Source organism: Malaclemys terrapin, chromosome 1 (assembly GCF_027887155.1).
Source record: "Malaclemys terrapin pileata isolate rMalTer1 chromosome 1, rMalTer1.hap1, whole genome shotgun sequence".
Classification (NCBI taxonomy): domain Eukaryota; kingdom Metazoa; phylum Chordata; order Testudines; family Emydidae; genus Malaclemys; species Malaclemys terrapin.
The window spans coordinates 66,126,129-66,142,706 of record NC_071505.1 but is presented as its reverse complement, the minus strand read 5'-3'; the positions used below and the strand labels follow the sequence as shown (position 1 = coordinate 66,142,706).

Genomic DNA, 16,578 nt, shown 5'->3' with positions numbered 1-16,578 from the left:
CGTTTCAAAAATCTACCCAAAGGGGCAAAGAGTCATCTGAAAAATGGGATCGATATAGTACAACCTCACTGATAACCTGAATGCTTGTTCCCAGTGAACAAAGAGCCTACACATTCTATTGCTTATGCAGCAGTATCACTATACCAATATGGGGAATATTCCCTGTAACAAACACAAAATCCTCAGTATAATGAACTGAATCCAAACCTATGGAAATACTGGTTATAAGGTTTTAAGATGTATATGTCTGTGTGTACCTCTGTATGCTGTATGTGTTTATATACAGCTATAATATAAAATGTGGCTAGAAAGGGTCAGAATGTTGTTTAATAATCTAAGTTGACAGCTTTTGCTTTGTTGTTTATTTGTTAGAGTTCACAGTAGCACTTTTCAATATTGTCCTGTGCTATGATTTAGCAGTGCACTAAAGTAAATCATAATGACCTACCTAGCTAGCTCTTTATTACAAAGACAAAAAGCTGCATCACATGTGATTTATTCCATCCTTTAAAAAAATTGCTTTAAAATTTATACATGAATGTGTCATATGACCATCTGACGTTTTTTAGGAAGTTTAAAACAAAATGAGCGAGTTGTTATAAGACTTTTTTGTCAGTTATTGTTATTTTTGTAATCTATTTTACATTACATGTTTTGGGCCTGATTCACATCTGATTTACCATTTTTAATAAGATTAGGCCTAATCCTACAACAATTTACATAAATTTACTCAAAGCAGTGGGACTGCTCACCTGAGTTCGTCATGAAGATGAATGTTTATGGAATCGGGGCCACTGTATGGATGTAAAATAGATCAAGAGGACACGTAGTATATTGTTGTGAGTGTCTACAGAATGCACATGGGAGCTAAGATAGTAAAAGAAAAAGGGGTTGGCTGGTGGGTAATTTGATGTTGTCACTTGAGTCCACATTCCAGCTTTGAAACTTTATTTCATGAGCATTCTCTTTAAAAAAATACAAGCCTATTTGAAGTACAATACATGACACTGAATTGCATTTTGGGGGCTCTGTTGTGCCTTCCATTTTTAAGCAGATGTCCTCATGGACTTCTTTCTGGAGTTCCGCTGAAAAATCAGTAGTACAATAGGTCTCAGTTATCATTTTCATTAGATAACTAAAATTTTCAAAGCATTCAACAGGCACTAATATCATGTGTTTATAATATCATAACAAGGACTGTAAAGGAGTAGACTTAAGCACAGAATGCTGCAACTTTCTTCATAAAAGTATAAAACACTGAATACTATAGAAAAAAATCATAATGCTAATTGTCCCAGTCAGAAAGTCTCTCTCTGGCCAAAATTTTTCAACTTGGATGCCTAAAATTAGGCTCCATATTTAGGCACCTAAACAAATGGGCTGATTGTCGGAGGTGCTGAACACCTGCATCTGACATTGACAACAATGGGAGCGGTGCATGATCAGCAGCTTTCATTTGTTTAGGTGTCTAAATATAGATTTAAAATGATAGCTTTAGGGACTCAGGTTGGAAAATGTTGGCTTTAGTCTTTATTCAGGTAAAATTACACAGTAAGGACTGCATACTGTCTTCAGAATTGGAATGGATGCAAATTATTCTACTCTGGTAATGCTCTATTTTAATATAATTACTCTTTGCTTTTATGGTAGTTACCATGCACTGAATAGAGAGGTTTTGGCAAAGGAATGATTGAGTCTTGCAAAAAAAGAAAACCAAGCTGAATCTCTGCCCAAACATCTAACCAAATTTGAGATGGGACAAGCTCCAAACCCAAGAAGTGCAACTATCTCTATAATAGGCCTAATCCAAACACCAAATATGAACATCCTGAACTTTGGGAAAGTTTGAATTCGGATTTCAATTTCCAATCTGACTTCTTACAAGTGTTTGGATACAGAATTTTGGTTCTAGAGCACATATGGTCTCTAAAGCACATATGACTCTTTGTGAAGGTCAGAGTCAGTTTGGATAAGTATCCCATCCCTAACCAGTCAGAAGTGACTTCTTAATCCAACACAGGCCTTTCCTTCCTTCGCCATCTCACAAAATCCATGACTGAGTTTCAGTGAGTCTGGCAGTTGGTTGGACCAAATTCCATCATCCAGGGGCCAATCTTGCAAGGTGCTATGTGTCCCCATGAGGTGCTGAGTTTCTTAAACTCCCACTGAAGTCAGTAAGAGTTGAGGGCACTCAGCCTCTTCTAGGATGAACCTCAAATCTCTAAGGGCTTCTTTTCAAGGTCAAAAACACAATTCTGGGGCACACTGATCTATGGAAGGCTCACATGATTGTGAAATTTCAAGACAGCTTCTAGTGTTAAATCTACTGAGTTTACACGATGAACTTGGGATAAAATAAGCAAAGTGGGTATGGGAAACTAGCAGCCTGTTGGATTCAGAACAGCACTAGAACTAGGAGCTAGGAGGAGTGGGGGAGTGTGTGAAAAGTCCCGGAAACAGAGAGAATGATCAGGAAAGGGATTGCACTTGAAGGAATAGAGGTTATGAAGCATGATCAGGGAGCAAATTGGGAGATTTGGGAGGAAGGGAAAGATGGCATTAGGAGTAGGATCTGTTTGTGTGAAACAAAAACTGCTCTTAGAAATGTATGTTAGAAGGGTTTCTCAAGTCCAAGATGGAAACTCTAGGCCATGGGGTGGAGAGAACCCGCAGAATAAGCTAGTAGTTAGGGCACTCAGCTGAGCTGTAGGGTGTTCTGGTTCAAGTCCAAACTCTACTTGATTTAGAGCAGGGACTTGAACCTTGGTCTTCCACATCCCAGTATTGGCCATTCTGAAGTAAGTCTCTCGCAGTCTCTGCTGTTGGATCTGTTTCACTTTGCATAAATAATTAAATATTAATCAGCCCAGAGAGAAAGAAACACTTCCCAGGGCACTCACTTGGGATGTGGGAGTCAGAGGTTCAAGTCCCTGCTCTGCTAACCCTCACATTCCAGGTGAGTGCTCTAACCCCGGGGCTACTGGCTATTCTGGCATGGGTATCTTCTTCTCTCTGGTTTTTAGGGAAAAGTTTCAAAGGGCCTTGGTTTCATCCCCACGTAGAATGAAACCAAATTTCAAAACCTCCATTTTTTTCCAGAAATTGAGTTGTTTTCCAGCTAGCCTTAGTATGGAGAGTAAATATAGCATATGCAGAAGTGGGGGACATAAAGAGAAGATCTCAAATGTTTGGTTTAAGTGTATATATTTCAGGGGAACTATTCAGTTAAACTGAATCATAGAGCATTTTGAAATGTGTCTATCACTAATCTACTTGGAACAAGACTACAATGTTCTGGGTCTCCTGAGTCTTGCATGACTTACAAATGGAAATATGGGAGACTGAGGGATTCACAAAACCTCACACTCTGGCTCCACAACAGCCGTGTACATGATTTTCAAGTGGCACAATTATAGAATTGCACAAAACTTTATGTCCTGTAGATTATTTGGCAGTAACAAGATCTGGTAGCTGTTAGGTGAAAAAAGTGAAAGGTCATTACTACCACAGAGGAAATAGCCAAAATAATTGTCCACAGATAATTGCTGGGCCAGTACCATTGTGATCTGTGGACAGCTGGCAAATGAGAAAAGAATGGTAAACTGGTCAAGTGGTTTGTGATTATTCACTCAGCTCTAGTAATCACCATGTAGCCTATATTCTGGTTTAGAAGATAGTAATATTGCATTGCCCCCCTCTATGGTATTGATATAGACCTATCCTGCTGTTTTTACTGCAGCAAACACTCCCATGTTTTGCCTAGGAGTAAAAACTTCAGGCCTGAACCCGATCTAAATAAAGCACTTACACCATAAAGATAAAATGGATTTATCATGTATTGAGTACCTTAGTACAGCGTTTCTCAAATGTGGCCACCAGGGGCTTTTCTTGCGGCCACAGCCTCCTGGGCAGTGATGGGGTGGGGGAGGGCGCAAAGCAGTGGCCATGCCCCACTCTCGAGAGAGACAAGCTGGAGAAGCAGGCAGCCAGTGAATTCCCTGCCTTCCCGGAGTCAGTGGGGTTGGGCTTCAGCCCTCGGGTGGCAGGTTCCAGCCATGGAGCTTCGGGCTCTGTCCCCAAGCCCTGTCCCTGGGTGTGGCCTTCGGGCTCCATTCCCTGGCTGCGTGGTGACGGACTCTGGTCCCAAGCTCACCCCGCCCCCCATCACCTCTGCCCCCCTGCTGCCTCCCCCAGTGTCCCATTGCCCTTGGCCTCTGCTGCCTCTGTACCCACCTCCCCATCGAGGGCTTAAATTTGTTCCCGGGCTTGCTGGGGCTGAGTGAGTCTGCTGTGAAAAGTGATATTTGTGTGTTTGTTAGTATCACTTTTCACAGCACACTTAGTAGCTAACAAGTCTAAAAAATAAATAAATAAAAAGGAACAATAAGAGACCATTTTTAAAGCACCTTATGTGTGTTTCTATTCTGTTTAGATCCCCTAAAGAATAGAGAAAACTGTACACTATTTTTATTATTGAGTTTGCAAAAAAAAAAAAAAAAACCCTACATAGATACATGTCCAAATCATTGGAATGTATCTGTGCATATTTATTTAATGTTTTCCCTCATCTTAATTAAGTATTTTAGGGGAAATGGTCACAGCGGCCACCAGCAAGAGTTGGTGGCTGCACTCTGAGGCCACCAAAACATTTGTTGCGAGAACCCCTGCCTTAGTGTGCTCAGCTCCTCGAAGACACAGAACAAGAGGGGGGGGGGGAAATGTGCACCAAATACAACATTATTATATCCTCAGTCTGTTTAGTCTGCAACTTCAGCTAGACAAAACAGAGGATATAACAAATAAGCAAAATGACTCATTGTCAGCTGCTCTTGGTGCAATCTGTCTAAGGGACTCAGCATTTCCTAATTGGTCCCTTTCAATTCAACCAATCCATAAATTCTTAGCTTAAATTGAGTCTATCAGCTCTTCAACTCCAGAGCTTACCATCTCCTTTTGAGTTTCTTAGATGCAGCCTGAATTGGAACTAGCTGGCCCTCTGCTATCCCAGGCTTTTCTACTTCCCTTCCCTTCTCTGTTTGCCCTCATTTATAGATGGGCTTGTTTTCCTTATTGGTCATAGCTTTGGGTCCATGTCTCTGTGATGGGAAGTTCTGGCAGCTGTGCAGGGGGAATGATGAGCCTGATTGCCTGTAAGTAAGGGACACTCTCCTCTCCCTTCTGCCTTTGCTCAGTATGGGGTTGCTAAACCCCATTACACTTTGACATTCAGCCTGTTATTGCCAACATTTCTTGTTTCCATTTTCCCCACTCCCTTCCACTTTATCTGCTCCTTTTCACTATCTGACCCTCATCCAGACCCTCCCCTCTAAAACAGTACCCTTCTGCACACCTCTTGTGTGCCTGTCCTCTTTTTCTATCTCAAACATTGGACTGAGTCTTGGAGGGTTACATCATGGGGAGACTAAAGCCAAAAGGGCTTGATCCTGCACTCTTTAAAGTCAATGGTAAACCTCATATTGACTTCAGTGGGGCAGGATCAGGCATAAAGTAACCAGCTAGCCAGAAGAAGCACTCAATAATCCCCAACATCTAATGTGTAGGGTTCATTCTCCTGCCTCCTTCTTGGAGTCTCTATAGTTCCAGCTATTTCTCTTCCAAATGGAGGTAAGTCTCATCCCAAGGTTTTTTGTTGGTTTAAAATGTAGGTTAAACTGAAAATAGAAGTGATAGCGTTTTTCCATGTGCCAGCCACCTTCTTGCCAAGGCTGTTAGAACAATGCTTTTCTGGTCCATCAAAATTCCAGTGGCTCAGACTTTCACCACTGTCTACAAGCTACTTAGCATCCACCATCCAAAGCAGTTGGAGCTCCTGGTCAGCACAAGTGAGGAGCTAAAGGAGTTCCTCCTCCAGCCTGACTGTAGCATACAGATTTTTTGGTTTACAAATTAGTATATGTTAGAGCTGGTCAAATTCAGAAGTTTTCACATAATATTTCTGTCAAAATTTCAAAGAATTTCAACCAGCTTCAGTGAATGCCTTTAACGAAGCAATATGATGCAACATGCGCTGAACATGAAACAAATGGTGTCTGACAATTGGTTTGAATTAGAAAAGTTTTTTTAAGATATTTAGAAAAATATATAATCTTTAGCAGGGGTCGGCAACGTTCGGCACGCAGCTCGCCAGGGTAAGCACCCTGGCGGGCCGGGCCAGTTTATTTACCTACTGACGTGGCAGGTTCAGCCGATCGCGGCCCCCACTGGCCGCGGTTCGCCATCCCAGGCCAATGGGGGGTGGCGGGAAGCAGTGCGGGCCGAGGGATGTGCTGGCCGCAGCTTCCCGCCGCCCCCATTGGCCCAGGATGGCGAACCACGGCCAGTGGGGGGCCGCGATCGGCCGAACCTGCCACGTCAGCAGGTAAATAAACTGGCCCGGCCCATTAGGGTGCTTACCCTGGTGAGCCGCATGCCGAACGTTGCTGACCCCTGATCTTTAAGTATAAAATTATCCGTTTTTTACATAAAAGCTTAAAAAATACCCTGCACGTTTTCATTCTAAAAACTATGATTTCCAACTAAAGAACATTGCATTATTTCACTTGCTTTTTGTTTAACCTGAGTTCCTAAAATAAAATAAATCAAATCAACCACCATCCCTCCATAAGAGCATTAAGGGCAGAGTATTTTCAGAACAATTACTACATATCTTGGATGGCTAAAGCCACTTGGCTTTCATCTTAGTACATTTTAAGACTATCCAAGATACAGTATAATCACCTAAAAATATTTTGCTTCTCATGTCTCATTGCTTAAGTAAAGAGTACCGGTACTTATATTATATATGTGCACTTTTAAAGAAACTATTGCCCATCTTTATGATGATCTTAAAATCTCTATGTCTCTCCTGAACTCCCACCGACAAATACTATATATATAATGACTTTATCTTTGAAAACTCATGGTGATTGGGGGAGGTCCTGGATGACTGGAAAAAGGCTAATGTAGTGCCCATCTTTAAAAAAGGGAAGAAGGAGGATCTGGGAAACTACAGGCCAGTCAGCCTCACCCCAGTCCCTGGAAAAATCATGGACCAGGTCCTCAGGAATCAATTTTGAAGCACTTAGAGGAGAAGAAAGTGATCAGGAACTCTAAAAATGGATTCACCAGGGACAAGTCATGCCTGACTAACCTAATTGCCTTCTATGATGAGATAACTGGCTCTGTGGATGAGGGGAAAGCAGTGGACATGTTATTCCTTGACTTTAGCAAAGCTTTTGATACAGTCTCCCACAGTATTCTTGCCAGCAAGTTAAAGAAGTATGGGCTGGATGAATGGATTTAAGGTGGATAGAAAGCTGGCTAGATCATTGAGCTCAACGGGTAGTGATCAATGGCTCCATGTCTAGTTGGCAGCTGGTATCAAGCGGCGTGCCCCAAGGGTCGGTCCTGGGGCCGGTTTTGTTCAATATCTTCATTAATGATCTGGAGGACAGCGTGGATTGCACCCCCAGCAAGTTTGCAGATGACACTAAACTGGGAGGAGTGATAGATATGCTGGAGGGTAGGGATAGGATCCAGAGGGACCTAGACAAATTAGAGGACTGGGCCAAAAGAAATCTGATAAAGTTCAACAAAGACAAGTGCAGAGTCCTGCGCCTAGGATGGAAGAATTCCCATGCACTGGTACAGACTAGGGACCGAGTGGCTAGGCAGCAATTCTGCAGAAAAGGACCTAGTGGTTACAGTGGATGAGAAACTGAATATGAGTCAACAGTGTGCCCTTGTTGCCAAAAAGGCTAATGGCATATTGGGCTGTATAAGTAGGAACATTGCCAGCAGATCGAGGGATGTGATAATTCCCCTCTATTCGGCATTGGTGAGGCCTCATTTGGAGTACTGTGTCCAGTTTTGGGCCCCACACTACAAGAAGGATGTGGAAAAATTGGAAAGAGTCCAGTGAAGGGCAACAAAAATTATTAGGGGGCTGGAGCACATGATTTATGAGAAGAGACTGAGGGAACTGGGATTATTTAGTCTGCAGAAGAGAAGAACGAGGGGGGATTTGATAGCTGCTTTCAACTGCCTGAAAGGGGGTTCCAAAGAGGATGGATCTAGTGGTACCAGATGACAGAACAAGGAGTAATGGTCTCAAGTTGCAGTGGGGGAGGTTTAGGTTGGATATTAGGAGAAACTTTTTCACTAAGACGGTGGTGAAGCACTGGAATGGGTTACCTAGGAAGTGGTGGAATCTCCTTCCTTAGAGGTTTTTAAGGTCAGGCTTGACAAAGCCCTGGCTGGGATGATTTATTTGGGGATTGGTCCTGCTTTGAGCAAGGGGTTGGACTAGATGACCTCCTGAGATCCCTTCCAACCCTGATAGTCTATGATTCAGGAATAGGCCCACAATTTCATTGTCTTTTTTGTCTAAATCCTGTATGTATTTCTCTCACAGGAATAAATAAAACTTCAGCTATAGACCCAATTATAAAAACTTGGTTATAATTCCATGCTATAGTAATAGGAACCCAAGGATAAATGTGATATTTAAGTTTTGCAAAAAGAAATGGTAACATCTTCACTGAAGTTTAGGCCCTTTATTTTGATGTGTTTTTCTAACTAGCAATGAGCTACAATCCATTGAAACACAGAAAAAGAGGTGACTGAGCACAAAACTGTGCTTGCTCACAAGGGGAAAATTTTGCAAGGTATGAGCAGCCAAAAAAGCATAGAGAAGATACAGAGGAGATGAATGCGACAGCGGTGCTGCATATGTTGAAAATTAGTCATTGTTTTTAAGGTTCATAGACATGGACAAGAGAGACTGTCCTAACAAATTTTCAATCTTTAAATCTAATCTAACAAACTCATTGTACTTGAATCTCATCTAACAACTGCATTGTACTTGAGCACATACTGACAAACTAGTGTCCGAGTCCATATTGCCAAACAGAAGCGCATCTGTTATTTCATGGGGGAGACCTTTAAAGGCATATGGGGGGTAGGTCTCCAATTCCCATAGACTTTCAGTGGGAGCTGGGCTTAGATATCCCTTTGTGTCTTTGAAATATCTCCCTCTTAATGTCTTTCAATTCTACATTACATCCAAGTTCTAATTAGAAAAGCTACAAACACACTGTCTCTCCTGATCAAATGCAGTTACCTGTGGAACCAGCAGTAGATATCCAAACTAAGTCCATTCTAAAAGTTGGCAGAATGAGGATTCTGACTGATAAGTCACAGAAACAGGATTGAACTAAATATTCAGATTGAAAAGATAAGTAAAAGTGACCTAAACAGGGTGATTACCTAGGTTCTGGATGCACTCATTTAATGCAATCACCTTGGTCTCAGAACCAGTTTTCAAACTAATAATGAGCAAACAGCAGAAGGCACTGAAATTGGAAAGTTTTGGAAAAACCTCCCTCCCAGGCTTGGGCTGCTCTCCAGACTTTTTGATTTGTGCCCTTCTCTGTATGGAAGTACTTTCCATCAGGGCCGGCTCTAACCTTTTTTGCTGCCCCAAGCAGCAAAAAAAAGTGCCGCCCCGCGAGCCCCCCCGCCCCGCCGAGTGCCGCGCGGCCGGAACCCCCCCACCGAGTGCCGCGCGGCCGGACCCCCCCCCCCCGCCAAGCGCCGCCGGAACCGCCTCTCCCCCCGCCGCGCCGCCGGAGCCCGCCCCCGTCCCCTGCCGAGCGCCACCGGAAACTCCCCCCCCGAGCGCCGCCACCCCCTACGGAATGACGCACAGCCGGAGCCCCCCCCTCCGCCGAGCACCATGCCGCCGGAGCGCCCCCCCCCCACTGCGGAATGCCGCGCCGCGCTCCCCCCGCCGACCCTTACCAGATGCCGCCCCAAGCATGTGCTTGGTTGCCTGGTGCCTAGAGCCGGCCCTGCTTTCCATAGACACATATGGAACCCTCCTCAACCAAGTTCCTCATCATTCCCACCCGTTCAACAGCCAGGCTTTTACCCTCAATCACTTTCACCCAAGTCAAGGCCTACTGGCTTGTCTCTCTTCTAATTATTGTTGTCTTCTTCTTCTTCTTCTTCTCACAGTTTCCCTTTTTATTCCTTTTTTCCTTTCTCCCAAACTATTCTCCCCTCATTTACACCAAAATAGTTTTTCTGGAAAAAAATCAATAGGTATTCCATAATCAAGTTGTGTTTTTCTAGTTCAATTCAATTAATTTAATGCTACTGCCATAACCAAAGCCTTGTAAAGTGAAATCACCTCTTAACCCATAGAACAGGCAGTGAGCATGCAAGTTGCCCTCCTCAGAGTATCTGGCCAATATGTCAGAACCATGTCTCTTAGAACTAAGATTTAGTTAGTTTGTTAGTTGATCTCCTGCTGAGACTGCAAACAAAGGTGCCAATTGCTGACCAATATACTAGTATTTTTTGTGATGTGGATATTTGTCCAGTAGGAACTGAAGTGAGACCACCAATTCATTTCACATAAGCCTCTGTGTGGTACTGCCTTTTTGTTACTACTGACTGGTCTAATTGTAATGAATCTCTTAGAAGTGAAAAACTCACACAGCCTACTCCCATCCCATCCTAAAAGGTTTAATTTCTAATAAATGATGAGTTAAAATATAAATTCTCAATTGCAAATCTAGCAATAAACAATATCTACTATATTGGTTGGCCTAGTAATCTAGCACTGACATGGCTCTTGAGTGCACCTGCAACTTTATCCTTCTCTGCACAGCTGTTAAATGGTGGGAGCACCATGAAGGCTGCACTATCAGCCCTAGCAGAAAGGATCAGTTTGTGGTGTTCCACTAAAAACCCTCTGACCTATTTGCAGAGCAAAGGAGAGATTAAGGCCCAAATTCATCACTGCACTAGTGTTAAGCCCATCTCAGGGAGGCAAGAGAGACAAAGTGCCTCCCCTACCCTGGTGCTGATATCTGTGACTGTCAGGGAATAATAATGGAAAGTCCTTGACACATTAGTTGGGAGACCAGGGACATAAACATATCCAACACCATCCAAAGGAAAGAGCCCAGTGATGTTCAGGAATAGGGAAGAGAGGACTGCAGGGACACTTAGAGCCTGAAGAACTTCCTCGTGGAATAACAATATAGAGACATTTCTTAAAGATTTTAACAGGGTTGCCAGAGCAGCAGCCGGTGCGACAGGCCCCAGGCCACTCCAGCAGCGGCTGGTGCAGCTGGCTGCAGAGCCGCCCGAGCGGCTGGCTGCGGAGCCACTCCAGCAGTGGCCAGTGTAGCTGTCCCCAGCACCCCTGAGCAGCTGGCCCCAGGGTCAGCTGCTCTGGCAGTGCTGGGGTCAGCCACATTGACTATTGCAGAAGTCACAGAGGTTGCAGGAAGTCACAAAATCTGGAAAAAGGGGGAAACAGTGAGGTGGCAAAATTTGCAGATGATACAAAACTATTCAAGTAGTTAAATCCCAGGCAGACTGTGAAGAGCTACAAAGGGTGCTCTCAAAACTGGGTGACTGGGCAACAAAATGGCAAATGAAATTCAATGTTGATAAATGCAAAGTAATGCACGTTGGAAAACATAATCCCAACTATACATCTAAAATGAGGGGGTCTTAATTAGCTGTTACCACTCAAGAAAGAGATCTTGGAGTCATTGTGGATAGTTCTCTGAAAACACCCACTCAATGTGCAACAGCAGTCAAAAAAGCGAACAGAAAGTTGGGAATCATTAAGAAAGGGATAGATAATACAGAAAATATCATATTGACTCTATATAAGTCCATGATACACCCACATATTGAACACTGGGTGCAGATGTGGTCGCTCCATCTCAAAAAAGATATACTGGAATTGGAAAAGGTTCAGAAAAGGACAACAAAAATGATTAGAGGTATGGAACAGCTTCCGTATGAGGAGAGATTAATAAGATTGGGACTTTTCAGTTTGGAAAAGAGACAACTGGGGGGGCAATATAATAGAGGCCTATAAAATCATGACTGCTGTGGAGAAAGTAAATAAGGAAGTGTTATTTACTCCTTCTCATAGCAAAAGAATTAGGGGTCACCCAATGAAATTAATGGGCAGCAGGTTTAAAACAAACAAAACAAAGTATTTCTTCACACAATGCACAGTCAACCCGTGGAACTCTTTGCCAGAGGATGTTGTAAAGGCCAAGACTATAACAGGGCTAAAAAAGAACTAGATAAATTCATGGAGGATAGGTCCATCAATGACTATTTGCCAGAATGGGCAAGGATGGTGTCCTTAGCCTCTGTTTGCCAGAAGCTAGGAATGGGTGACAGGGGATGGATCACTTGGTGATTACTTGTTCTTTTCATTCCCTCTGGGGCACCTGGCATTGGCCACTGTTGGAAGACAGGATACTGGGCTAGATGGACCTTTGGTCTGACCCAGTATGGCCGTTCTCAATTTCTTGGGTCTGTGGAAATAGGCTGGAAGCAAGTGTCACATTAGATATCTGGAATATCCTGCTTCCATTGGCATTGGAACCACCACAAGAACTGGCTCTCTTGTGGCTACTACAGAATTTCCAAAACTAGTAAGTGTAAGGAAACGTGTGGGTTTAGGGTGAAGTTTGGGGGCATTCTTGTTTTTATCTGAACCAGATCAAGGATAAACCCTGTAATGCAAAGTCTCAGATGAGGAAGACATTTTTCTAAGGTAAAATACATTTTTTTAACTTTTAAGGAACTATACAGAGAAACCTTTAAAAACATACCATTGGTCAGTTTCTGCTACTCTTCTATATTCTTACCTACAACAAAAGATGGAGCCTGATTTTTAAAAACAGCATCTATTTTTGCAGGCTATCTACAATTCAAGTAGTTAGATATCTAAATCCAACATTCATTTTTCTTGAGAAACACACAGACCCTTTTAAAACATTGCCCTTCTATTTTAAATAATTGCTTAGGACCGATTTTATATAATAGCTTCCCTTAAATTCCATAATAGGTGTCTGATTCATGCACATTTCAGTTATAATTCAACATCAGTTATTTTAAACTGTTTCCACTTACCCTTGGTAGCCAATGTTACAAGATCTGAGAAGTTCCAAAAAGCTGTTTCAGACCAGCTTGTCTGGGTATTTAGGAGTCATGATAGGATACTAGTACTTGGCAACTAAATCAGCAATATATTTTTGCATTGCACACTACCATCATATTCCCAAAACTGATGGATTTCACCTTCTTGTAAATGGCCTTATTTTGCTTAGGTGGCAAAAGAGGAATGTGTATATGCAGTTTGCAAGATAAATGTAATGTGTGCCTTTTCATAACGTTCTCTCATGCTTTGTTAACTGATGGTTGCAGTATGTTTACATGCAGTATGTCATTCAGCCACTAGAGGTCACTTTTAAAAAATTACTCCCTGTTGGCCTAATTGTTCCCACTGAAGTCAGTGGGAGTTTTTCCATTGATTTCAATGGGAGCAATTAGAACAATGCTGAACACTTTTGAAAAGCCTACCCTAGAGCTCTCGGTGTGCTGTATAGATTTCTAAGCAGGTGGGTGCAGCCTGGTCAAAAAGAGATACAATGGGGAGGGATAGCTAAGTGGTTTGAGCATTGGCCTGCTTAAACCCAGGGTTGTGAGTTCAATCCTTGAGGTGGGGCCACCTAGGGGTCTGGGGCAAAATCAGTACTTGGTCCTGCTAGTGAAGGCAGGGGGCTGGATTCAATGACCTTTCAGGGTCCCTTCCAGTTCTATGAGATAGGTATAGCTCCATATATTAATGCTGGAACTCAAGCTCTGTAGACATCTGTTTGTGTCTATGATGGGTAGTTTTCTTTAATAAATATCTTCTGTTTAAGATGGACCAGGAATCCTTCTATCAGGACAGTGGTGCTGCTCCCTTGGAAAAATAATATTAGGTCTGATTCTGCTTTTATTGAAGTCAGTGCAAAGCTACCATCAATTTCAATGTGAGGTGGAGCAGGTCTATATTGAGCAGCACTCCTGAAAATAGAACAAGACACTGATTTATATAGTGAAAGGTAACTGACTGGCTCAATATTATGTTGACTAGAAGGATCCTTTGGCTAGAAACCCACAGTAGTACTGACCTTGACCTCCACATGTACAGCATGACTATCATATGTGTGCTTCTGTGTTCAATTTAACTTCTCGCTGAGGCGAGGGAGTGTTTCTGCGAAACACCTGCTCTACAGACTGTTCTGACAGATTGTCTATCAAGTTATGTCTCCTCTGCGCGGTAGCAGCTACTATCCCCCCATCTGCTGAATGTATGTGTGGCTCTAGTGTCAGGACCTGCCCTTTTATGGAGTTGAAGCTTCCTTAAAACCCAGCTGGCAATACAATGCAAATCATTTCCTGCTGCAATCACTGCTATCTAGCTATACGTAACTTGGCTGAGCCCAATATTTTCAAAAAGGGGTGTTTAAAGTTTGGCTTCTAAATCCATATTTAGGCATTAAATCAAGTGGCCTGATTTTCAAAAGTGCTGCTGAGCACGTGGTAGCTCCCATTGTCTTTAAGCAATCTTTTTGCCAGCTAGTCTAGTCTTTGGTGTAACTCAGAGACGTTTCAGAGACATGCTACATTTCTATAGCCCCAAGGGGCCCTCCTTGCAACTGAGGACAGCGGGAGCACAGTGATGCTTTAGCCACACCTTCTCTCTGTGTAGTGTAGAGCAACTACATGCGCTCCACACACGCACCAGAGGATTCTCCAGATACCCTATTAAAACAGCATCCTGGCTGTTTTGCACCTCTGGAGCAGACTTTAGGTTAAATGCTGCTCTCCCAGTTACATCAGCAATTTCAGTGGAGTTAATCCAGCCTTATACCAGTGTAAGAGAGAGCAGAATTAGACCTGCAGTATTGGCCTTAGCACCTAGCTTTTGTAAAATATTTGATCAACATTTTTGTGATTTAATAGAGACCTAGACATTTTTGTTCATAGAAGAGCAAAATTAGATAAAAAGGGGGAAATGCATAGTATGGTTATATATTCATCTGAAAAATACCTCTGAAAGGGCTCAGAAGATACATGCTGGGCTAACATACTGTGTTGTTCGGACAAGGAAACACGTTCATTAAAGTGTAACTTGCAAAAACATATGTCTTGTATATTTTGATTATATTCCTGGATGTAAATAAGAGCATGCAAAGTTTCAGTTTATCAGTAGCATTAAATAGGCAAGTTAACATCTGAGAAAAGTTATATTCATTTTAGGATGAAAGTTCACCAACTGATCCTTTTGGTAGAGGAGTAATCACAGGTTGGCATGCTAAGACATCATAATTACATGCTAAGTAATCATACTGGAGGTTTTCTGCTACATCTAACCCAGTCATTAAATCTTTTTAGAAGGCCTGTGAGCTAAAATTGTTCTAAGTGGCAACCAACACAGTGGTGCAGCACCAAAACAAAGTTCTGTCACGTGCAAGACCCTGCTTCAAAGACAGGCAAAGTATCGTAGGCTTTAGGCTAGTAAAGGCTAGACATGGTGGTTCAGTTCTCTGGGAGAAGACCGTGAGCAGTTCCAAGTGCCCAGCCTAAATGTGGTGCTCCCAGATGAAGTCCACCACAGATTGAACCCTGCCCTACTGGCCACAGAGAAAGGATATTAAATACATATCAGTGGGGAGGAAGAGACATGAAAATGTGGAGGAAAAATGTGCAGGAAAATCTTTCCTGCACTCTAATTGCAACTTTGGCATTCTCTTAAAGGATACGTGACTAAAAACACAAACCAGTGGCACAAATTTGCAAATGATTCAGCTAACTCATATAATTGTTATCAGAACCTTGAAAAGACAGCAACTAGGGGTAGTTTGCTCTCTGGACAGAACTGGTATAATAGTACACATGGAAATGTTTTAAATGATCATCGAATCTTTGAAATGTGGAGCTGGAAAGGACCTTGAGAGGTCATCAAGTCCAGCCCCCTGCACTGAAGCAGAATCGAGAAAACCTAGGCCATCCCTGACAAGTGTTTGTCCAACCTGTTCTTAAAAACCTCCAGTGATGGGAATTCCACTACATCCCTTTGAAGCCTATTCCAGATCTTAACTAACCTTAGAGTTAGAATTTTTTTTCCTAATATCAAACCTAAATCTCCCTTGATACAGAACAATTGTTCACCATTCTTTTTGTAACAGCCCTTAACATATTTGAAGACTATTCTCAGGTCCCACCTCAGTCTTCTTTTCTGAAAACTAAAAGTGCCCAGTTTTTTAAACCTTTCCTAAGAGGTTAGATTTTCTAAACTTTTTGTAATTTTTGTTGCTCTTCTCTGGCATGTCTCCAATTTGTCCACACCTTTCCTAAAGTGTGCTGCCCAGAACTGGACACAGTACTCCAGCCAGAGCCGTCCCGTCCATAGGATGGACCGGGGCAATTGCCCCGAACCCAGCGCTTTGGGGGGTGGGGGGTGGGCAACCTGGGGGGATAGCAGGGAGCCTGTTGCCAGCAGCAACAAGTGACCTGGCCCAAGCCCGCCCTGCCCTGCCGGCTCCCAACATCGCTCGGGGGCAGGGGCGGAAGCCAAAAATAGGCAGGGTGGGAGCTTGGGTGAAGGGGTGGAGTGGGGGCAGGGCCTGAGGAGAACGGGGGGGCGGGAGTTGTCCCAGGCCCCGCTCCCCCCTATGGATGACCCTGACTCCAGCTGAAGTA

At 43.1% G+C, this 16,578-nt stretch overlaps 1 protein-coding gene across 1 annotated transcript in view; it reads left to right on the top strand.

The window, feature by feature from the left end:
* Positions 1-16,578, top strand: part of PTPRB (protein tyrosine phosphatase receptor type B) — an 85,433-nt gene that overhangs the window by 2,154 nt on the left and 66,701 nt on the right. The gene's annotated exons all lie outside the window — the stretch shown is intronic.